Source organism: Mustela nivalis (assembly GCF_964662115.1).
Source record: "Mustela nivalis genome assembly, chromosome: 1".
In the NCBI taxonomy this organism is placed as follows: Eukaryota; Metazoa; Chordata; class Mammalia; order Carnivora; family Mustelidae; genus Mustela; species Mustela nivalis.
The window spans coordinates 131,871,595-131,896,612 of record NC_139020.1 but is presented as its reverse complement, the minus strand read 5'-3'; the positions used below and the strand labels follow the sequence as shown (position 1 = coordinate 131,896,612).

The 25,018-nt window shown below is 35.0% G+C and overlaps 1 protein-coding gene across 15 annotated transcripts in view; it reads left to right on the top strand.

Moving 5' to 3' along the window:
• TBC1D5 (TBC1 domain family member 5) overlaps window positions 1-25,018 on the top strand; it is a 546,098-nt gene that overhangs the window by 122,884 nt on the left and 398,196 nt on the right. For 6 of the 15 annotated variants that reach the window (XM_082684966.1, XM_082684969.1, XM_082684968.1 and 3 more), the window contains one exon: window positions 20,074-20,267. The exons of the other annotated variants lie outside the window; for them this stretch is intronic. The gene's annotated coding sequence lies outside the window, so the exon portion shown is untranslated. The remainder of the gene's footprint in view (window positions 1-20,073; window positions 20,268-25,018) is intronic. 15 annotated transcript variants of the gene reach the window in all.

Sequence of the window (25,018 nt, the reverse complement as noted above, 5' to 3'; positions counted from 1 at the left end):
AGTGAGAGAGGGAATACAAGCAGGGGGAGTGGGAGAAGGAGAAGTAAGCTCCCCACTGAGCAGGGAACCCAATGCGGGACTCAACCCCAGAACTCTAGGATTATGACCTGAGCCAAAGGCAGATAGATGATTAATGACTGAGTCACCCAGGCTCCTGAGGCACACTTTTCTGATCTTTAATCTTTAATGAAGTGAACCATTGCATATGGGGAATTTTGTTTTCTTACACAGTCAAGTATTCTGGTTACTAAAGATAATCCTTTTTCCTTTTTGAATATATTTGGTCCTGTTTTCTTGCCCAAACAAACTTTCCTGGATATAATTTAAACTTTGTGGGATGATTAAAATGGTACTTTTAAGTTCTAAAAATCAGAAGTTCTGTTGAGAATTCTTGTTAGTAAAAATGTCAGGTAAACTAGATATTTTTGTAATGTAATTCAGTGTACTACTTATAATCGAGTTTTGCTGAAGCTCAAATTCCCAAAAAGTTCTAGGATTTTCTGATATACATGGTCCTTAGAGTGCTATAAGATTGGTTGTTGTGTGGGGCGCCTGGGTGGCTCAGTGGGTTAAAGCCTCTGCTTTCGGCTCAGGTCATGATCCCAGGGTCCTGGGATCGAGCCCCGCATCGGGCTGTCTGCTCTGCGGAGAGCCTGCTTCCTCCTCCTCTCTCTCTCTGCCTGCCTCTCTGCCTACTTGTGATCTCTGTCTGTCAAATAAATAAATTAAAAAATCTTTAAAAAAAAAAAAATGGTTGTCTTTAAAAAAAAAAAAAAGATTGGTTGTTGTGTGTTTTATAAAAGTATTTAGTATTCTGTTATTATTGTTGTGGTTTAAGACCTTGCCTCTTCTCCCCCCACCCCCCCGCCCAAATATTTTATTTATTTGAGAGAGAGGAGGAGCTGAGGGAGTGGAACAAGCAGTCTGTAATGAATGCAATGTTTGATCCCAGGACCCCGAGGTCACAATCTGAACTGAAATCAGGAGTCCAGCACATTCAACTGACTGAGAAACCCTGGTGCCCTAAGCTTGACTCCTTTAAAAAATCAAGTTAGTGGGTCACTCGTTAATGCAAAGCACTACTGAGATGATTGTTGTTTTTTATTGAAGAATAATTGACATACTGTGTTATTAATTTCAGGTGTACAATGTAGTGACTTCATATTTACATACATTATAAAATGGTCATCAGAGTAAGTATAGTTGCCATGTGTCACCATACAAAATTGTTACAATGTTAGTAATTATATTCCCTATGCTGTATATTTACATTCCTATGTCTTTATTTTATAATCGAAAGATTGTACCTTCTCTTCACCTTTTTTTTTTTTAAAAGATTTTATTTATTTGACAGAGATCACAAGTAGGTAGGGAGAGGGGAGGAAGCAGCCTCCCTGCAGAGCAGAGAGCCTGGTGGCTCAGTGGATTAAAGCCTCTGCCTTCGTCTCAGGTCATGATCTCAGGGTCCTGGGACCTATTTTGTTCATCACCCCACATACTCCCAGCTCTGGCAACCATCAGTTTGTTTTCTATACCTGAGTCAGTTTCTGTTTTGTTTTGTTGGTTCCTTTTTTTAAAAAAATTTTTTAATTTTCCACATACACACGAAGTCATATGGTGTTTTTCTTTCTCCATTTGATTTATTTCACTTAGCACAATACCCTAGAGGTCATTGCAAATGATAAGATTTCTTTCTTTCTTTTCTTTTCTTTTTTTTTGTTTATTTTTGCATTTTGTGCTTGTGTGTGTGTGTGTGTGTGCGCGCGCGCGTGCATACTACATCTTCTTTATCCATTCATCTATCATTCCACATGTAGGTTGCTTCCATATCTTATATATTGTAAATAATGCTGCTATGAATATAGGGCTGCATATGTCTTTTCAAATTAGTATTTGCATTTTCTTTGGGTGAATCTAGGAGAATTGCTGGATTGTATGGTAGTCTTCTATTTTTAATTTTTTGAGGAACCTCCATATTGTTTTCTATAGTGGTAGTACAGCACAACTTTACATTTCTGCCAGTGGTGCCCAAGGGTTCTTTTTTCTCCATATCCTTACCAACACTTGTTACTTCTCTTCTTGATATTAGCCATTCTGACAGGTGTGAGATGATATCTCATTGTGGTCTTGATTTACATTTCTCTCATGGATAGTGACATTGAGCATCTTTTTTAATACTTTTTGGCCATCTGTCTGTCTTTGAAAAAACTATGTATTCTAGTCCTCCCTACATTTTTAAATTGGAATGTTTGTTTCTTGATACTGGATTTTTAGACTTTATATATTTTGGTTGTTAATCCCTTATTGGATGTATTACTTGCAGATGTCTTCTCCCATCAAGAATATTGCCTCTTCATTTTGTTGATGGTTTTCTTTACTGTATAAAAGTTTTTTAGTTTGATGATTCCATTTGTTTATTTTTGCTTTTGTTGTTCTTGCTTGAGAGAACAGATCAAAATTATTGCTAAGATGAATGTCAATGAGCTTACCGCTTATGTTTTCTTCTAATTTTATGGTTACAGGTCTCATGTCTTTAATCCATTTTGAGTTGAATTTTGTACATGGTGACAAAGTGGTCCAGTTTTATTCGTTTGCACGTAGCTTTCCAGTTTTACCAGTACTGTTTTTTGAAGAGACTGTCTTTTCCCCATAGTGTATTTCTTGTGTCCTTTGTCATAGACTAATTGACCATATAAGCATGGGGTTATATTTTGGCTCTCTATTCTGTTTCATTGAGCTGTGTTTCTGTTCCTATGCCAGTACTATACTGTTTTGATTACTAAAGCTTTGTAGTATAGTTTAAAATTTAGGAGCCTATTTCCAGCTTTGTTCTCTTTTTCTTAAGCACATTTTAGCTATTTGGGATCTTTTGTGGTTCCCTACAAATTTTAGGATTATTTTTCTTTTTGCAAAAAATGTTAATGTAATTTTGATATGATTTGCATCGAATCTGTAGATTGCTTTGGATAGTATGGACACTTGAACAATACGAATTCTTCTAGTCCATAAGCATGCTGTATCTTTCCAATTATTTGTGTGTCTTCAATAATTTTCATCATTGACGTATAATTTTCAGTATACAGGTCTTTCACTTCCTTGGTTAAATTTATTCCTATGCATTTTATTCTTTTTAATACAATTGGAAAGGGGACTGTTTTCTTAATTTCTCTTGTAGTTTGTTATTTGTGTATAGAGATGTAACAGATCTTTGTTACATTCATTTTGTATCCTGCAACTTTACTGAATTACTCCCAACAGTCTTTGGGTAGAGGTTTTAGGGATTTCTATTTATAGTATGTCATCAGGGGACAGTAAGTTTCACCTTTTCCTTTCCAGTTTGGATGCTTTTAATTTATTTTCTTTCTTGTCTAATTTCTGTGTTTAGTACTTCCAATACTGTGTTGAATAAAAGTGGTGAAATTGGGAGTCCTTGTCTTGTTATTGATCTTACAGGAAAAGCTTTCAGTTTTTCACCATTGAGTAAGATGTTAGCTGTGACCTTGTTACATGTGGCCTTTATGATGTTGAGGTACAGTCCCTCTACCCAGTTTGTTGAGAGATTTTTATCATACTTGGAGGTTAAATTAGGAGAAATACTTTTTCTGCATCTTTTGAGATGATCATATATTCTTCCTTTTGTTAATGTGGTATATCATGTTGATTGATTTGTAGGTATTAAACCATTCTTAGATCTCTGCACTACATCCCATTTGATCATGGTGTATGATCCTTTAATTGTATTGTCAAATTTTTCTTGCTTTTATTTTGTTGAGGATTTTTGCATCTGTGTTTATCAGAGATAGTGGCCGCAATTTTTTTTTTTTTTTTTAATGTAGTGTGTCTGTCTGGTTTAAGTCATGGTAATGCTGGCCTTGTAAAATAAGCTTGAAAGAATTCCTTTCTCTTCAATTTTTGGGGATAGTTTGGGACAGGTATTAATTCTTCTATAAATGGGAAAATTCAACTGTGAAGTTGTCTGGTCCTGGACATTGGTTTATTGGGTGTTTATTATTTTTTTTTTTTTAAAGATTCTGTTTATTTATTTGACAGACAGAGATCACAAGTAGGCAGAGAGAGAGGAGAGAGGCAGGCAGAGAGAGAGGGGGAAGCAGGCTCCCTCCTGAGCAGAGAGCCTGATGCGGGGCTCGATCCCAGGACCCTGGGATCATGACCTGAGACGAAAGCAGAGGCTTTAACCCACTGAGCCACCCAAGCGCCCTGTTATGTGTTTTTTGATTATTTATCCAGACTTCTTACTAGTAAATAATTGTATAATTTTTCATAGTAATATCCCTTATATTTCTGTGCTATTGGCTGTAATTTCTCCCTTTCATTTCTTGATTTTACTTATTTGGGTTCTATTTCCTTTTTTTAAAAAATGAGTCTTTCTGAAAGTTTATTAATTTTATATTTTCAAAGAACCAACTTTTAGTTTCATTAATCTTTTTTACCTTTTTTTTTTTAAGATTTTTATTTATTTATTTGACAGAGAGATACAGAGACAGCACAGGTAGAGCAGCAGGCAAAGGGAGAGGGAGAAGCAGGCTCTCTGCTGAGCTGGGAGCCCGATGTGGGGGACTTAATCCCAGAACCCGGGATCATGACCTAAGCCAAAGGCAGCTGCTTAACCAACTGAGTCACCCAAGTACCCTTTTACTTTTTTTTTTTTTTTTTTTTTAACCCTTTTACCTTTTTTAAGTCTCCATCCTTTAGTCTCTATTTTATTTATTTCCATTCTGGTCTTTATTATTTCTTTCCTTCTACTAACTTTGGACTCTGTTCCTTTTTTTTTTGAGATGGGCTTGTATTGTTAGAAGCTTCTCTCTTAAAATTATTTTTATTGTGTCCTGTTGATTTTGGAGTAGTGTGTTTCCATTTTAATTTGTCTTAAGATTTTTTTTTTAATCTTTTTGATTATTTCTTGACCCATTGATTGTTTAGTCTCCATGTATTGTGGGTCCTTCCCCCCTCCCCCCAGTTTTCTTCCTGTAGTTGATTTCTAGTTTCATATCATTGTGGCCAGAAAAGATGCTTGGTATGATACCAGTTTTCTTTTAAATTAAATTTGATATTTGTTTTATGGCTTGTTTTGTGACCTAATATGATAATATTCGGGAAAATGTTCCGTATGTCTTGAGAAGAATGTATATTCTGCTGATTTTGGATGGAATGTTCTGTATATATCTGTTTAGTATAACTGGTCTAATGTGTTGTTCAGGGTCAATGTTTCTTATTAATTTTCTGTCTGGATGATGTATTCATTGATGTATGTGAGCTGATACAGTCCCCTACTGTTACTGTATTACTGTCAGTTTCTCTGGTTTTGTCTATTAATATTTGTTTATATATAGGTGCTCCTGTGACTGTTGCATAAATATTTACATGTGTTATATCTATTTTCTTATTGGATTGATCCCTTTATCATTATGTAATCTGCTTTGTCTGCTGTTACAGCCTTTGTTTTAAAGTTCATTGTGTCTGATATAAATATTGCTCCCACCATTTTGTCTGATTTTAAGTATTGCTGTCCTAGCTTCTTTCCATTTCCATTTGCTTGGAATATCTTTTCCATCCCTTCACTTTCAGTCTATATTTTCAGATCCAAAGTGAGATTCTTGTAGGGAGTACATTGATAGGTCTTTTTTTTTTTTTTTTTTTTTTTAAGACTTTATACATTTGTTTGACAGGCAGAGATCACAAGTAGGCAGAGAGGCAGGCAGAGAGAGAGAGGTGGAAGCAGGCTCCCTGCTGAGCAGAGAGCCTGATGTGGGGCTCCATCTCAGGACCCTGGAATTATGACCTGAGCTGAAAGCAGAGGCCTTAACCCATTGAGCCACCCAGGTGCTTCAGGTCTTTTTTTTTTTTTTTTAAACCCATTTAATCACCTGTGTCTTTCGGTTGAACATTTTGTCCATTTACATTGAAAACAATTGTTGATATGTGTTTATATCCCTTTCATTAATGGTTTGGTTTTCTGGTTGGTCTTGAGTTCTTTTCTCTGTTCCTTTTTTTTTCTTTTGCTTTCTTTTCTTGGGATTTGTTGACTTTTTTTTGGTGCATATTTGGATTCTTTTCTCTTAATTTTTTGTTTATCTGTTACAGGTTTTTGGTTTGTAGTTGCAATGAGGTTCATATATAACAACCCATATATGTAGCAGTCTATTTTAAGTCTATTTTAAATTAGTGGTCCTTTAAATTCTAACGCATTCTGAAATTTATTTATTATCTGAATAATTTATTATTCAGAATAATTTGTTCTGAAATTTATTATTTTCTGCCACCATGTTTTATTTTTGAAGTCATATTTTACATTTTTTTTTATCCCTTAACTAATTATTGTAGATTTAGATGATTTTGCTACTTTTTCTCTTCATTCTCACACTAGCTTTATAAGTGGTTGATCCACTCACTGCCTTTTCAATGTGTTTGCCTGTATGAGTGAGTTTTTCTTCTTCCATATGTTTTTTTATTTTTAGTTATGACCTTTCCTTTTATGCCTAATGAGGTACTTTGAATATTTTTTGTAAAGCCATTTTAGTGTTGATGAACTCTTACAGGTTTTTCTTGTCAGAACCTTCAGTTCTGAAGGTTCAGTTCACTTCAGTTCTGAATGATAACTTTGGTGGGTAGAGTATCCTTGGTAGTAAGTTTTTTCCTTTTCAGCACTTTAAATATATCATGCCCACTCTCTTCTGACCTCCAGAGTTTCTGCTTAAAAAACAGCTGATAATCTTGTGGGTGTTCCCTTATATGAAACAGATTGCTTTTCCCTGTTGCTTTTAAGATTGCCTTTATCTTTGAGGTGCCTGGGTGGTCTAGGCAGTTAAGCATCCAATTCTTGATTTCAGCTCAGATCATGACTTCACAGTCATGGGATTAACCCCTGTGTACGGCAGGAGTCTGCTTGAGATTCTCTCTCCCTCTCCACCTCCTCCTGCTCACTTGCTCTCTCTGTCTCTCAAATAAATACATAAATCTTAAAAAAAATAATCTTTAATTACTGACATTTTAATTATAATGTGTCTTGGTATAGTTATCTTTTCTATTTTTTTTGTTGAAGTTCTTACTGTGTTCATCCTCTCATGAGTTTGGAAAACATCTTTATGACCATTAGTTTTAATTCTTTATTGGATTTGTTGCCTGTCCATTTTGTTTTTCTGAGGTTTTGTCTTGTTCTTTTGTTTGGAATATATATCCTTCTCTTTTTGCCCAGTAGTCTGTGTTTGTTTCTGTGATTTATGTAGCTCAGCTACCTCTCTTGGTTTTGAAGGAGCAGTCTGGTATAGGAGTAGTTGTGTGGGACCCAGAAATGTAGTCCCTCCTGGCCACTAGAACCTGGTGCTCCAGAAGTATTTCCTGTGTGGGCTTTGTGTACCCTCCTATTGTGGCACAGTGTGAGGCAGAGTTATTGTCCTGTCAGCTGCAAGGTCTGGCTGAGGTGCTGGGTTGTGTGGAACTGTCATGGGGCATTCCTCCGGCATTAGTAGTCTTGAGGGAGGATTCCCACATGGCACTCTCCAGCCTGGGATCAACATGGTTGAAGAACTAGCAAAAATGTCTAGAGTGATGCCCACTGCCTCCTGCCTTTCTGGCACTTGTTCCAAGATTGGTAAGTAGATCTCCTTTACCTGTGTTTTGTGAACTTTTAAATTTGATGTTTTGTATTGGTTTCTGGATTGAATGAGTCTGTGTGTGAGCCCTTTAAAAGTGGGTTTTCCTTTCCCTGTAGTTTTCCTGATGTACTTCCTGCTGGATTTCAAAGCCCAGCGTTTTGAAGTCTTGTTTCTCCTGTGCAGGATATTAGGGTTGTGGTGAATGATGAATCTTTCCTTGAATCTTTCCTTCCTCAAGGAAAATTTCCATACCTCTGAGATTCCTCTTGTCCATGGAGCACCACACCTGGGTGTGGTTTATACTTAGTGAGATTTTATCTCTGTTGCTTCCTGCCCATCTTGGTGTTTTCTCTTATTGTGGAGGCTTTTTTCATCCAGTGTCTAGGGACCCTTTATAGGGAATTATTTCAAATATAGTTGTAAATTGTTGTGTTCGTGAAAGGGGTGAGTTCAGGATCTTATTATATACCATCCTGAACCATGACCTTGATACTGTTAACTCTGTGAAGCTGGGAAGGCCAGTCCATTAGGAAATGAAACTCTGCTGCTTTGCAGAGTTTTTGCTCTAATGAGAGCTTTTTGTTTGAAGAAATAATTAGTCTGGAAGAAAACTGTACCAGTCTAAAGATGGCTATTTTGGGTATGTGGAAATCTAAGACTAAGTTGACCTGAAAATAGGGCTCTTAGGAAATTAATAAACTTATGTTAAGTGGTTTTTAGGCACCAAATCTTGTTTAAATACAGCTCAAAGCAAGTAGGCTACTGAGGGTCAAATTAGAGTAATTCTAGTCCAAGAAAATACACTACAGTATTTTTTGAACTTAGTGGTTTTTTTTTTAATTCTCATACTTGAGAAAATGATCTATTAACCTATTTTCTAATAGCAACTTATACATAACATAATATATACCTGGTCAAATCTTATTACCAGGTGAGCTCTGTTTTTTGGTCAACATTATTCCTTTGTTTTAAGAGCCAGAAGAAGTGGCTTAATCTGAAACTTCTGTCTCATTTTAAACATGTTCTGGGGCACCTGGGTGGATCAGTTGTTAAGCGTCTGCCTTTGGCTCAGGTCATGATCCCAGAGTCCTGGGATCAAGCCCTGCATCAGGCTCTCTGCTCAGCAGGAAGCCTGTTTCTCCCTCTCCCACTCCCCCTGCTTCTCTTCCCTCTCCTGCTGTGTCTCTCTCTGTCAAATAAATAAAATCTTTAAAAAAAAAAAAATGAACATGTTCTGACTGAGAAGAGTCTTTTAGGACTTTCTCCTCCCACCTTCACTCCCACCCCAGTATTGTGGGCTGAGAAATTAGTATCATTAGGCATTGCTCAGTAAAGTAGTTTATAATAAAAATTAATTTAAAATAAGTTTAAAATCAGTAAAATAATTAAAAATAAGTAAAATAAATTTAAAGGAAATTTTACGTATTGATGGTCTTTAGATAAGGTCATTTCTGAATTTTTTTGTGGAAGATGGTATTTGGTACATATGTATGCCATTATATTTTATTTTTATTTATTTATTTATTTATTTCAATTTTTAAAATATTTTTATTTATTTATTTATTTGACAGAGAGAGATTATGCCATCATATTTTTAAAGCAGCAACAATTTTAGATTAGGTAACCTAGTCTTTAGTGGATTTTTTTCCTTCCAGCATAACTGCTCTGGATGGTGGCTTGGTGCTCAAGTCACTTATACAAGGAACAGGCTAGTATAGAGGGCTGGAAAGGAAGTCCTTAACCGGGTTCCAGCCTTTTTGAAATCTGTCATTGTAGAAGCATAGTAGTTAACATGTGTGTACTGTCATATCTCCTTTCTTTTAGCTTAGATGAGAGAAGTCACTATAAAAACATACATAAAAGACTTTGAGCTTCATTTCTTATAGGATTGCCTCTGGGGAATTTTTGCTTTTAATGTTATAAGATTTGGGTACCTTATTTGGGTTTTTGCCCTTTGAGAGTAATAGCCAAGAGCTTCAGAATCCTTGCTGAATTTCCAGTATACAAAATAGAAAATAGTAATTTTTTGGAATAGCTTTGTAACCCATCTGGGTTATAAAACTAAAAGTTTTGGTATACTGTGTTTACCATAGTTATGATTTTCCTCTTTGCATTTCACCAACTTAAAATCTCCTAACCCCATAGAGCATTTTTCTTAATGGGATTTTGAATATTCTTAGTTTTATACATTTTATTGCCATATGACCACAGTAATAACTTTGTTTAGAGTCTTTAAATATTTTTAAAGTGTTTTGAAGAATACATTTAAAAAGTTATCCTAAAGAGCAAAAACAATTGACATTAGTAATGTAAATAAATTTACTGCTGTTTTATTAAGTTAGGAGACTGAAAACACTAATACATGTGAGATTTTCTTGAATTTATATTGTTGGGGTGTTAGTTTCATACCTGCTAAACAAATAACTTTAAAATTCGGCTGGATTATTTGTACCTGTTGGTACCTCAAAGTGAGTTATTAGGTGAATCATGGAGACCACAATTTGGCAGCTTTTAGAAGAGAATACTCAATTGGCGAAACTTAAGGCTTCCAGCAGTGTTGTTTAGAACCAAGGAAACTTTAAAAATAAAAGGAGTCTCAAGTAGTTGTAGAATTCGTTGTGAGTTTAGAAACTTCATTTTAGTAATCAAATTAAATTCAAATTACTTTGATAGAAGTTAGCAAAAATAAAATTGAGATCCTTTATTCATTTTTTTCTTTTATCCTCAACATACTTTTTTGGAGCACAGGATATTGAGGTAGCCACATATATGAAGTGATATAATATGTGCTTTTTCTCTTAACGTTTTTTCTTAACTTTTTCTTCGCCCTTTTCCTTCCACATTTTTTTTTTAGTCCTCTGGTAGCACAAATATTCTGCCTAACTCTTAACTTAGAAACCTAGAAAATGCACTGAATTTGTTTCTCTTCTTTCATTTCTATGTCTAGGTTCTACCATTTTTTTCCTCATATTCTTTTGTATCTCAGTTGTCCCTTTCTAAAGCTACTATGCTAGTTTCTCTGCAAGCACTCTGTACCTCATTGAACTTTCTGTAATACTTACTGTTTGCCTGATAATTGATTCAGCCATTTTTCTATGCTGCTAATGATCAGCAACATTAACCAGTTTAGATTTCCTTTATTTCTTTTTTGAGAAGGAGCTAAGAGGCAGTGAGATCAATAAAGGAACAGTAGTTTGATAGTAAAGTAAGTGATGGGAAAGTCGTGAGCCAGAGAGTAGAAAAAAATGTATCTTCAATAATTGAGTCCTTGGTAGCGCTAACTTATTATCTGTTTTCTTTCTGGTTATAATTAGTTTTGTCCACTTCTGTTTTCTGAGAACTAAAGCTTCCTCAGAATTCTAGAATAACTTGAGACAGTGACTACTTTCATAGACTTTCCTCCAGTACAATCAAATATGGTTTGAGTTTTTCTTTTTGCATAGTTTGAACAAGATAAATTACAGTATTCATTGGATAAAAGGTGACAGTCAGGTAATGCTATAAAAAGGCAACAGATTAAAAAAAGAAACTCTGAAACAAATGGGATAACATAAGGAGGAGTAGTTAATGAGATGTAGAATAATTTAATTAGTCTGGAACTGAGAATTTAAGAATACAAAATAAAATTATGGACAGTGCTTAAACTTTCAGCCTGTTTAATTAAAATAATTTCTTCAAAAATCATATTTTAGTTACAGGAAGATACTTAAAAGAAGGGAGTACTTTAATTACAAATATGCTTATTTCCTTATTATACTGTGAAGGATGTGTACTTTGAAAAGGCCATGCCTTATGTCTGCCACAGGAAATGGACAAAGACCAAAGCATAAGGGAATTTTTCATCTCATGGAGTCAGGTTGAATCCTCAACTTTTATAGGGAAAACACAGTTCCTAGAGTTTTCTGACTTTTCTCAGGGCATTTAGACTGATCTTCAAGATTGGAATAAACCTCAAGTGCCCAAAGCAAGTCTCAAAATATACCCAGCTTCTTTTGGTTCATTTAAATAGAGTAATTGAGACTGGCCTGTTTTTTTATTTTTAAGCTAATTTGATCTTGGTATTTACAGCTTGATTCTAAATGGATCCTAAATGGAACCAGGATATAGGGAAGAGAGGTTATCTTATTGACATTGAGAGAAATAGTAGAAGATACAATCTTTAAATCACAAAGATACTTCTTTGTGGGGCTTCTGGTAGTATAGAATCTAACTTGGTACTGACTATGGTTGGTGAAAATGAGCATGACTCTTTGAGAGAAAATAATGTTATATACTATTTTGAGGTGAAGAGTCATTTAGGAAGATATGGTTTATTATTAGGACAACATGAAAGCATTTCATTTAACATAAAAGCCAGAAAGACAGATTTATGTGTGTCAGTATTTTGGGGATTGTTGGCTGCATAAAGGTTTATAAAGTTAAGGGAGTTCATGAATAGCCTGAGTAATGGTCAGGTAAATTACCTTTAACATTGCCTTTAAATTAGCGTAGCATGTTATAATGGTTAAGACCATGTGGACTGTAGGTTCAGATCACATGGGTTCAAATCCCAGCCTTTTCATTTGTAAATGATGAGATCTTGAGCAAGTTAGTGTACTGAGGCCCCTCTTAGCTGTTTTTGTTGTTGTTGTTGGGGGTTGGTTAGGATGGAGGTGAGAAGGCATTAAATGAGATATACCACCTAAATATCAGCATCAAAGTATAGAGCCGATGTTACTATTACTGAAGTTCTTTTTAAAGCAACTTTTATTATTTTTAGCTTTCTATTCCCTATCATGGTCTTAATGTAAGTCACAGGATCAAAAACAACCTCTTTGATCTTTCTTTGATCATGAAAATACAAGCAGATACTATGTATTAGACTTTAAATTTTTTTTTTTAAAGATTTTATTTATTTTTTTGACAGAGAGAGATCACAAGTAGGCAGAGAGGCAGGCAGAGAGGCAGGCAGAGAGAGAGAGGTGGAAGCAGGCTCCCTGCTGAGCAGAGAGCCCGATGTGGGACTCGATCCCAGGACCCTGAGATCATGACCTGAGCCGAAGGCAGCGGCTTAACCCACTGAGCCACCCAGGCGCCCCTAGACTTTAAATTTTTAACTGCCCTTATTTAGCGTCACAGATAAGCCTTGAAAGAACAATATCTATCTTGAAATTTCAAAATTAAAAAAATTTAATTCAGTTAATCTTGGATGAAAGCTTGGACTTTTGGAGTTTGCTGGAATCGTTAAGTCACTAGAATTTTGTTAAGGCAGCCCTGACTGAGTACGCCAGTAGATCAGGTTTATGGGAGCTACCAGGGCAGTGACTGGAATGTATGCCTCCATAGTGACAATGCGGTTTCATGTAGAAAGAAGGAGGATAGACACTAATCTTTTAAGTGATCTGAAATGTCTGGAAATATAGTAGACATTTTTTTTCCTGAATGCTGCTTTGGTACTAGTGTGTGTTAGCATCTGTTAGTGTCATTAGATAGGGTTATATGTAATCTCTTAAATAATTTTTTGAATAGCTCTTACTGTATTAGATCCTCTTACATACTTACAAGATTCTTTAATCAACAGTATGGTTTTTTTTTGAACAAAGGTTAACTTTTGTGATAAAATTTTCTTTATAAATCATTCATCTCCCTTAAAGATTCCTATGTCTTTTGATGTATGTATCTCTAGATGACTTTGTTTTAATCATAAGACTCAACTCTATATTAAAGAAAATAAGTTCTGATGGAGGAATTTTATGTATTGGTAAAACTGCTTTTGTTTAATCATCCCTCTTTCCATTGGAAAGGACCTTGATAGTAGTTGTTAAAAATATCTGAAATATTTATACTAAGTTGGATACAGTTTATTTTATTTTTTATTTTGGTGGGAAGAGAGGGGGCAGAGGGAGAGAGCAACTCTTAATCAGACTCTGTGCCCAGCACAGAGCCTGATGTGGGGCTCAGTGTGACAGCCCTGAGATCATGACCTGAGCTGAAATCAAGAGTTGGATACTTAACCAATTGAGCCACCCAGGTACCCCAAGTTTGGTACAATTTAATTGAATGAAATGAAGTAATATATAGGTTCAACAAATAATTTAAAAATTCTTTGGTTGAAGAATGGAAAGTGGTTATTGTAGGTAGGTATCTTTTAAAAAGCTTGAAGGGTGATCTATTCCACTTCTGTATCAGAATCCTTGAGAGGATCTGCTTGGGAATCTCCATTTTAAGAAGTTTCTCAGGTGATGTTTATGCACTGTAAAGTTTTAGAACCACTGCTGAACTCTCTACCTACAGCTTTTAGGGTATTGGTTTTTGGCTCTTTTGATGACAACTACTCTTCTTCCATTAGAGGGAGAGCAGGGGCAAGCTGAGGTACTGTTCCTGATGACCTGCCATGCCATATACTCTGATATTTTCAAAGCTTTTGGTGTCAGGCTTGGTTTCTGCTTTAAGTCCTCCCTCAACTGGAACTCCTGTTGTGAAGGAACAAGTTACATTCATGGTGATGCACAAGCCAGTGAGCTGTTGGAGAGGCTTTATATGTTTCCTAAAATGTCAGTATTTCTTAGCAATATAGGAATTGCAGGTGAGGAAATGTAAGAGAGCTTAAGTGGTCTTCTGGGGCCAGGATTGAAACCAAACTCTTGACACTATACCCTCCTTTTTAGTGGAAAGAAAATGCTGTGGCTTCAGTTATGCTTGGGTTGGAAATGTACCTCTATCACTTCCTGGTTTTATTAGCAACTCTGGTACTTCCCTAAACTCCAGTGTCCTTATCTGAAAAGTAAACTCAATAGTCATTAAATTCTAAGGTTATTATGTGTGAGGATTGTTTTTGTGTACGGTGTAAGAGAATGGTCGTTTCATTCTTCTACACATAGCTGTCCAATTTTCCCAGCACCATTTATTGAAGAGACTATCAGTTTTCCACTGTATATATTTTCCTGCTTTGTCGAAGATTATTTTTCCATAGAGTTGAGGGTCCATATCTGGGCTCTCTACTCTGTTCCACTAGTCTACTCGACCATTCTCTTACACCATACACAAAGATAAACTCGAAGTGGATAAAAGACGTCAGCGTGAGGCAGGAATCTGTCAAAATCCTAGAGGAGAACATAGGCAGTAACCTCTTGGACATTAGCCACAGCACATTCTTTCAAGATAGATCTCCAAAGACAAAGGAAACAAAAGTGAAAATGAATTTTGGGGACTTCATCAAGATCAAAAGCTTCTGCACAGCAAAGGAAACAGTCAAACAAAGAGGCAACCCATGGAATGGGAGAAGATATGCACAAATGACACTACAGACAAAGGGCTGATATCCAGGATTTATTAAAGAACTCCTCAAGCTCAACACATGCAAAACAAATAATCACATCAAAAAATTGGCATAGGGGCAACCTGGGTGGCTCAGTGGGTTAAGCCTCTGCCTTCGGCTCAGGTCATGATCCCAGGGTCCTGGGATCGAGTCCCCTGTAGGGCTCTCTGCTCAGCAGGGATCCTGCTTCCTTCTCTCTCTCTCTCTGCCTGCCTCTCTGCCTACTTGTGATCTCTCTCTGTCAAGTAAATAAAAACAAAATCTTAAAAAAAAATGGGCATAAGACATGAACAGACACTTTTCCAAAGAAAACATACAAATGGCTAGCAGACATATGAAAAAATGTTCATCATCATTAGCCATCAGGGAGATTAAAATCAAAACCATATTGAAATACCGCCTTACTCCAGTTAGAATGGCCAAAATTAACAAGACAGTAAACAACAAGTGTTGGAGAGGATGTGGAGAAAGGGGAACCTCTTACACTGTTGGTGGGAATGCAAGTTGGTGCAGCCACTTTGCAAAACGGTGTGAAGATTCCTCAAAAAATTAAAAATAGAGCTGCCCTATGACCCTGCAACTGCATAGAGATGTAGTGAAAAGAAGGGCCACCTGTACCTCAGTGTTCAAAACAGCAATGACCACAGTTGTCAAACTGTGGAAAGAACCAAGATGCCCTTCAATAGAGGAATGAATAAAGAAGATATTGTCCATATATACAATGGAGTATAATGCCTCCATCAGAAAGGATGAATACCCAACTTTTGTATCAGCATGGATGGGATAGGAAGAGATTATGCTGAGTGAAGTAAGTCAGGCAGAGAGAGTCAATTATCATATGGTTTCACTTGTGGAACATAAGGAATAACATGGAGGACACTGGGAGATGGAGAGGAGAAGTAAGATGGGGGAAATTGGAGAGGGAGACAAACCATGAGAGACTGTGGACTCTGAGAAGCAAATTAAGGGGTCACCTGGGTGGCTCAGTGGGTTAAAGCCTCTGCCTTCGGTTCAGGTCATGATCCCAGGGTCCTGGCATCGAGCCCCGCATCGGGCTCTCTGCTCTGTGGGGAGCCTGCTTCCCCCCGTCTTTCTGCCTGCCTCTCTGCCTACTTGTGATCTCTGTCAAATAAATAAATAAAATCTTAAAAAAAAAAAAAAGAAAACAAACTGAAGGATTTGGAGGGGTTGGGTGAGCCTGGTGGTGGATATTAGGGAGGGCACGTATTGCATGGAGCATAAACAATGAATTTTGGTACACTGAAAATACAATGGGGGGAAAAAGATGTTATTGTGAGGATCAGTGACCTGATGCGCATTTTTAGAGTGCTTCAGCATATTTTTAGTGGTTTTGATTGGAGGTGGGCACTATAATAAATGATAACTATTGTTTACCAATGTATGGCAAATATGCCTATGGTGCTAACCAGTCATAGGCTAAATGAGTTTGTCATATTATGAAGTATATGTCTTTCTGTTCTGATATGGTATGATAGTTAGAAATGAGGAAGATACAACATGTGTGCGGGATTTTTTTGCGGGGAGGTGGGAAAGCAATGTAGGCATCTTTTTTTTCCTATTCATATCCTAATAAATTCTACATTTGATTCTAGCCCAGACTGTTCTTAATCCAGACTATTATAGCTCTAGATGTTTACATTGAAGAAGCCCTAGATACTTCTCCAATGAGTAATCGCATTATATGTCCTATTCTAACTTGGGCGATTTCTCCCAACAACTGATCTTCTTCTAGATTTTCTTGTATCAGTGAATGGAATTGCTATCCAGCTTCATCCTCCACAAAATCTAGTCTTTCACCAAATTCTTCTGATTGCCCATTAATCTCTTTCTTCCATCTCCTTTACCTTCTTTACTACCATCACTTCAGTCTAAGATACTGTCATCTCACACCTAACTTCTCCCTGTACCTTTCTTGCTCCTCTTCATAAGTCAGCCAAATTGGATAAATTTTCAATGTATAATTGATTGTCATACTGTATTTAAAACTCTATAGTAATTTTGCCTTAGTGACTTGTGCCCCATTTTGTTTTACATATATTCTCTCTTTAGCTATGACTGGCTCCTTGCTTCTCTTTCTTGATTTTGAATGTGCCCTTTCCCTTAATGCTTTTGAACCTTAGTACTTGCTATGCCTAAACTGTAACATTTTTCTTACTTTTCACATCTCATCTTAAATAGTCTCTCTTTTAGGTCTTTGCTGACCCTCTGAGCTAAATCAAGTCTCTTGTTACAAAAAATCATGACTCACCCCTTTCCATATTTCTAACAGCATTTATCTCTGTTTGCAGTTATATATTTGCATTGTTATTTGAAACTTTCTGATTTCCCAAGTAAAATATAAGTTCTATGAGGGTTGAAAATTTCAGTGTTTGCAAAGGCCTAGAACAGTCTTAACAACAGATGAGTAGTAATAAATGACTGATTGAAATATAGAAACTAGGCAGTTAAAATACAGAGTGTTTAATTGTTAAGTGAGGTACAGATGGAGTCACAGTGTTGGCATATTAAACATTGTTTTTGGGGAGTACTTTAGTATTTAGTATTTAGTATTGTAGTATTGTAACATTTGTTTGATTGGCTTCTGATTTTAGTTTTTCTATTAAAAATAAAGATAAGTAGTAGTTTGAATTAGTACAGATTAAGAGCTTCTGGAAGTTGATTGTACTTGAATGCACATCAGAGTAAAAATTTTCCCCTTTCTTCACATCTGTACAGGATTTGAAGTTTACTATTCAGAAACATATAGCTGATTACATACTTCTTGATGCTTACCATATGGAATGTGTTTCCCGTATGTTAGTTGCCTGAGGCATAACAATTTAAAAATACTACCAAAACTTATAAGGAATCATAGATTTAATGGCAGGTTTCTCAGCTTTTATAAAAATTAAAAAGAAATCAAGAAGATTAATATAAAATTGGAATGAAGCTTATACCTTCTTTTTGGTATTTGGACCTTAAGTTGATGTATGACTGTTGTTGGCAGATTGAATGGTTATTGTGAAAACTCTTAAGACTTTAGTTTTTTCTTAAAAGTTGGTTTAGTACTGTTGTTTACATTTTAAAATTAGTGCTTTCAATAAGATTTTGGTTACCATCTCTGCTGAATTCTCCCTACGAGTGCACAACTTCAAAAATAAAGAGGCACATTCAGCAGAAAAAAGAGGTGGTCTGAGCATTTATGCATTAAATATGCATGTTAATTAGGAAAAAAATTAGAAAAATATGAAAACAGATGTTACATAAATTATTGCAGTCCCAGGGCAGCAGTAACTTATACACTGACAATAATTTTTATATGTGTATATCTATTTCTAGATTTCTCAATATTTATGCAATTCCATAGAGAATAACTAGAAAAAGAACTGGTATATCCTTTCAATAAGACTATGGAAAACATTTTTTCTGCCTATGGGTTGCTGAAGAAGTCTGGTTTCATGCAGTCTTACTGTACAGATGAACACTTTGTGTTACCAGTTTTACATTGTAGTCTTTTTTCTCATTTTTGATTTCTTTGATGGTTATGCTGATGAGATATTTTATTGGATATATTCTATTGGATCAAGAAAGTAAATTATGATCCAAGCACTGCAGTGTAAGAAATGTAAAATTGACCGGAGTGTGAAGTGTGTATTTAGAACAAATTATAACTTCTCAGGACTCTGATTATATTGTCAGTTGTTTTCTTGGTTACTGTCCCACTTCATGAAGAAATACCCATCATTCTCTGAATGCTATTGACACTGTAGAATGACTATATATATTAATGGTTAAATAAATATATGTTTGTCAAATGCGCATATCTTGGAATATTTGAAAGATATTTGAATGTCTTTCATTCTAAAGAGCCATCCATAGAATAAAAATGGTCTGTATTTTTACAAGGGAAAGATGAGAAATAGAAACTTGGTTTATTTTAGCGGTGTAATAATTTTTAGCTCAACCATACAGAAGAAGCATGTGGCTATATTACTGTCCAAGGAGGTGTTGACCGTATTTAAGTATGTTTCACATGTATATTGTATAGTTTGAAAATGAGTTGTTGGTAACTTCTCAGGTAAGATTGAAAAATAAAATAAGAAAATGCTACACCAGAATGTAATAAATCATTTTCTTTATAAACAATGAAAACATGAATTGTATTCAGTATTAGAGCATAAAAATTTCTATTAATCTATCTAGAGATCATTGCCACATTCATTCCCATTCTTTAGAAATCATACCTTGTTATTTGGTTTTAATAGCCTATGATGCTAAAATGTGTTTTAAGTAATTTCTTTTGAATCTCACTATGTTTCAGTTATATCTATTTATAATGTTTTCCAGTTTGTGCTTTTTATGTTTCACATTATATTACCTAATTACTTTTGTCCTTTTGTACATATGGTGAGCCACCAATAAGTTCAAATAGATTAATAGGGACTAAACTAATATAGAATGAAATCTGGAGGAAAGTGGTGGTAATGTTTAGTAGTTTATTATATTAAGAGATTTTAAAAAATTAGATAGCTGTTTAAGATCAGTTTTCATTCTTGCAGATTTCATACAGGTTATATCTATGTCAGATATGATTATTGGAAGAATATTACTAAAGGTGATATTTTTCTTTATGCAAAAAGGCTATGGAAATTAATTTTTAATTCACAAATAATATTTACTTATTATACTGGTACATCAGTATTCTAATTTTACATTTTATTAATACTGTGGAATCCTTTTCAGTGGAATTGTTTTCAGCATTTGTTTTCAAACGTCAAATTTCCATTTTTTTATTTTATGTAATTTCAATACTTGGTATTATTTTACTGTGTATTAGAATAGTATGTTCATTATCTGAACACTTTTATGTCATTTCAGTGAAATGAAGTTTAACATGTGATTTGTTTTATATTGAGGTGTTTTGATTTAAAAATTTTTGTGTTATAATGCCATTTATTGTAAGTATAATGAAATGATTTCCTTTCTTTCAAGAGTTAAAACAGGTGATAGAAAAAATGATTAATGAGTAGGCTAACAATTATTCTTTAAAAGCCTAAAATAATATGTTATAAATTTTTTTCAGGTTTTCTTTCTCACTATTTGCTTTGGTTTAGGATTTCTTCTGGGATAGAATGTTTGAAGCTATTTCATTTATTTTTCTAGGTATTTGCTTTTTTGCCAGCATCTCAGTTGAGTGAAAGCTCAGCTGATCTCTATTTCTTCATTCTTCTTTGCTTCTCATTTGCCAGTCAAGACTTGTATTTTGTACTGAGTCTGAAGTAATCTTTGACCTGTTATAAGAGCAGGCATTTTCAAGTGTCAGTTAGATTTGTGGATCAATAAAGTTCTCTTGAAAGGTAAGCGTATATTTATTCAAAATTTGAATACCATCAATACCTGTCTAAGTCTGTTTGGGGTGCTCTAACAAAAATACCATAGACTTGGTGACTTACAGACACCAGAAATTTATTTCTCACAGTTCTGGTGACTGGAAAGTCCAAGGTAAAGGTTCCAGTGCTTGGGTCATAGACCACCATCCTCTTTATGTGCCTTTACATGGTGGAAAGAATAAGAAAGTTCTCTGTGGTCTCCTCTTATAAGGGCCCTAATCCCATTCATGAGGGTGGAGCCCTCCTGAAGGCCTCACTTGAATACCATTACATTGGGATTTAAAATTTCAGCATATGAGTTTTGAAGGGACAAAGACATTTATCTGTAACAATATCCTTATTATAGTAATGTGTTCTATAGATTCCTGTATAAAAAGTGTGTGTGTGTGTGTGTGTGTATGTGTGCGTGAGAGAGAGAGAGAGAGAGAGAGAGAGAGTTAGTTTATACATATTGCCATGTTTAGATTGTAGACTTCTTCAAGGAATGATGTTATTCCCTAACAGTTACTCCCTAACAGGAACCTAAGAGTTCCCAGATCAGTTTCTTTCCACTTCTTAAATCTAGTCACTGGTTTCCAATCTTTTCCTAATTGTTTTCCTTCTCTTTTAACCAAGCCTTAAGAGAAGACTTAGAAATGTTTTCCTGCTGGGAGACTTTTAGCAGTTTCCATATAGAATGCTTTTTATATCTGTATCTGTCTATGTCCCTTTGGCACCCCACCCCACCCTGTTCACTAAATTTATTAAAGGAATAGCAGAAGTAGAACTATTGAATTTGGAGTTGAAGATATCTCAGATAGGAGACGTTCACATTTTTTTTTTAAACCACAACCCATTGTAAGAAATGAATGTTATATTTATGAGCCATTTTCCACAGGTATAAATGTACCAATGAAACAAACAGAAGTTGAAATAGTTTTAACCTTAACTAACTGGAATGTGTGCTATGCTCTATTCTATTCTAACTTTTGTATATTTCATTTAATACATGCTCCTTCCTGTAACTGATTTATTTCCCTATCTCATAATGGATTGCCTTTGCAGTTTTAAAAACCATACTTTAGATCGCTTAAATGTTAATTACTAATTCAGGATGTAAATAGAATCAGACAGTTTGTTTTCTGTCTCAGTCAAGCTGCCATTTCTCTTGTCTTCTCCATGCTTTTCATCTCTTTCCGTATTCACTACAAGCTATCAAATGGTGTGGTCAAAGAGCTGAGTAACTGCTGGGAAACACCAGAACACTTAACTGTGTACTTCTATAGTGAGAACACAGGTCAGGTACAAATGGTCAAATCTCAAGTTTTGCAAAGGGGCTAAATCTTTGACAGACTCATCCCTTTATAGTAAAGTGTATATTTCTTTATCCTTGTCTTGCTTGTTCTGTCAATGTAAATTTTATGTGAAGGATGATGCCCTCAAGCCATTCCTCATTTAAAACATTTTTAACTTGTTTTAAGTCCTGTATATCAGTTGAGAATAACTCAGATCCTTTCCCAAAGTGGCCTCTTCTACTACTCATTCCTATCATATTTAACATTTTTATTCTTTAAAAAATTGCAAGCATTTTTTTTCTGATTATAAAAGTTGTGGTATATATAGAGGTTTGGTATATATAGAAAAGTAAAAGAATGATAAAATTTATCCCTAATGAAATGTGCAAAAGGAATTGTAAAAGGAAAGTTCATGATAGTGATAAATGCTTACAGTAAGAAACAAGAAAGAGCTCAAATAAAAAAAAAACCTAGCTGTATACCTAAAGGAACCAGAAAAAGTAGAACCAACTAAGCACAAAATTAGAAGAAAGGAACAACAAAGAGCAAAAATAAATGAAATAGTGACTAAAATGACAAGAGAAAATATCAGTGAAACTAAGAGCTATTTTTTCTTTCTTTTTAATTTAAAAAATTTATTCAGAGAGAGTACACAAGTGCAAGTGAGTGGGGGGAGGGCAGAAGTAGAGAAGCCCCAAACAGACTTACTTTTGAGTGTGGAACCTGAGGCAAGGCTTGATCCCACTACTCAAGAGATCACCTGAGCCGAAATGAAGAGTTGGATGCCCAACCAGCTGAGCCACCCAGGCTCTCCAAGAACTTTTTTTTTTTTAATACAAAATAGACAAAACATTATCTAGATGTACAAAAACAAGAGGACTCAAAAAAATGAAATTAGAAACTATGGAGATTTTAGAACTGAAATCACAGAAATACAAAGATCATAAGAGACTACCGTGAACAATTATACACCAACAAATTAGGCAACCCAGAAGAAATTCCTGGAAACATACAACTTATGAAGACTGAATCATGTGAAATAGAAAATTTGAACAGACCAGTCACTAGGAGGAAGATTGAATTAGTATTCGGAAACCTCCCAAGAACATCTCGGCTCATTCTATGGTTTGGCTGTTCTGGACATTGCTGCTATGAACTTTGGGGTGAATGTGCCCCTTTTCACTATATTTGTATCTTTGGGGTAAATATCTAGTAGTGCAGTTGCTGGGTCGTAAGGCAGCTCTATTTTTAACATCTTGAGGAACCTCCATACTGTTTTCCAGAGTGGCTGTTCCTGCTTCCAGGCACCTGTTGTGATGAGCACTGGGTGTTACACACAACTAATGAATCATTGAACACTACATTGAAAACTAATGATGTACTATACAGTGGCTAACTGAACATAAAAAAACAAACAAACAAACAAACAAACAACCAATTTAGTTTTTCTTCCAAGAAAGAAAAGTCCAGGACCGGATGGCTTAACAGGTGAATTTTACCAAACGTTTAAAGCAGAAGTATTGCCAGTACTTTTCACACTCCTCCAAAAAACAGAAGAGGAGGCGATACAGTTGACCCTTAAACAATGTGGGTTTGAACTGGTGTGAATCCACTTATATATGTTGGAGTTATTGTTGCAGTGAGGAATTACGGTGAATGAGGTAATGTTCCCTATATATAAAGAGCCAATCTCCCCATTTTTATTTCGCCTAGTACTGGAAATTGTGGTGAGAGCAATCAGGCAAGAAAAGAAATAAAAGACGTTCACACTGGAAAGGAAGATGTAAAACTGTATTTGCAGAGGTATTATATGTAAAAACCTTAAAGACCTCAGAGAAAATGGTTAGAACTAATAAATAAACTCAGTAAAACTGCAGGATACAAAGTCAATATACAGGAATGTGTCATATTTCTGTAAACTAACAATGAACTTTCTGAAAGCTAAATTAAGAGAACAGCCCCATTTACAATTGCATCAAAAAGAATAAAATGTCTAGGAATAAATCAGTACACTGAAAATTATGACATTGATGAAAGAAATTGAAGAAGGTAGGAATAAATGGATAGATACTCTGTGCTCATGGCTTGGAGGAATTAATATGTTAAAATATCCATACTATTCAGAGTAGTATATGAATAAGATCTAATGTATAACATGGTAACTGTAGTTGATATCACTGTATTATTGAAGTGAAATTTACCAAGAAATTAGAAATTTAATGTTCTCACTAAAAGTATGTTGTACAGTGATGGATGTGTTGATTTCATTAATCCAGTTAATCAGTTTATCAGTTAATCATTTTACAGTGTATATGTACATAAAATCATGATGTATGCTTTGTATATTTTATATTACATTATATTGAGGTCAGTTATACCTAATACAGCTGAACAAAATTTAAAAATATAAAAAACAAAAAAAAATTCCTACTCCTGTACTATGGAGAGGTACTGATCTAACATTTTAAAAATACCACCTTTTTAAAAAAAATGTTACTTAGGGGTGCTTGGGTAGCTCAGTCATTGGTTCATATCAGGATCCCAGGATCCCCCGCATTGGGTTCCCTGCTTGGCAGGAGGGATGCTTCTCCCTTTCTTACTCCCCCTGCTTGTGTTTCTTCTCTCTCTTCTCTGATACTCTTTCTGTCAATTAAATAAATGAATAAAAATCTTTAAAAAAAAATGTTACTTGAACTTAACAGAGGAAATAACAAAACTAAAATAAAACTTAAACAAGTGAACTTTAGATAAATAACATAGATACTCATTCCTAAGAGTCTTCCAAAATAGCATTCTTCTCTTAAGGAAGACTATGAAAATATTTAAGTATTTTCATAATAAGAAAATAGGGAAAAGTTCATCTAAAAGCAGAGTATCTTTTTATTTTAAAGTCATTTTTTTTAAATTATTTCTTGAGGTGAAATTCACATAACTTAAAATTGAGTAAACAGTACCATTTAGCCCATTCATAGTGGTGCACAACCTCCACTTCTCTGTAGTTCCACACATTTCTATCACTCCAAAGTAAAACACCTTACCCTTTTAACAGTTTCTCCTCCTTCTGCCCTTTCCCCAGTCCCTGGTATGTGTCAGCCTGCATTCTGTATTTGAATGTGTCATACGAATGGAATCCTATAGTGTGTGACCTTTAAGTCTGGCCTCTTTCACTTGGTGTACTATTTTCAAGGTTCATCTGTGTTGTAGTGTGGAGTACTTCATTACTTTTCATATTCAAATAATACTGCATTGTGTATATGTATATATATATATATACATATATATGTGTTTATATATATATATATATATAAACATTTGGTTTGCTTCTACCTTTTGGGTATTGTGAATAATGCTTCTATGAATTCATATTTATATATATTTCTTTGAATACCTGTTTTCAGTTTCTTTACATATATACCAGGAGTGAAATTTCTGTGTCATATTATA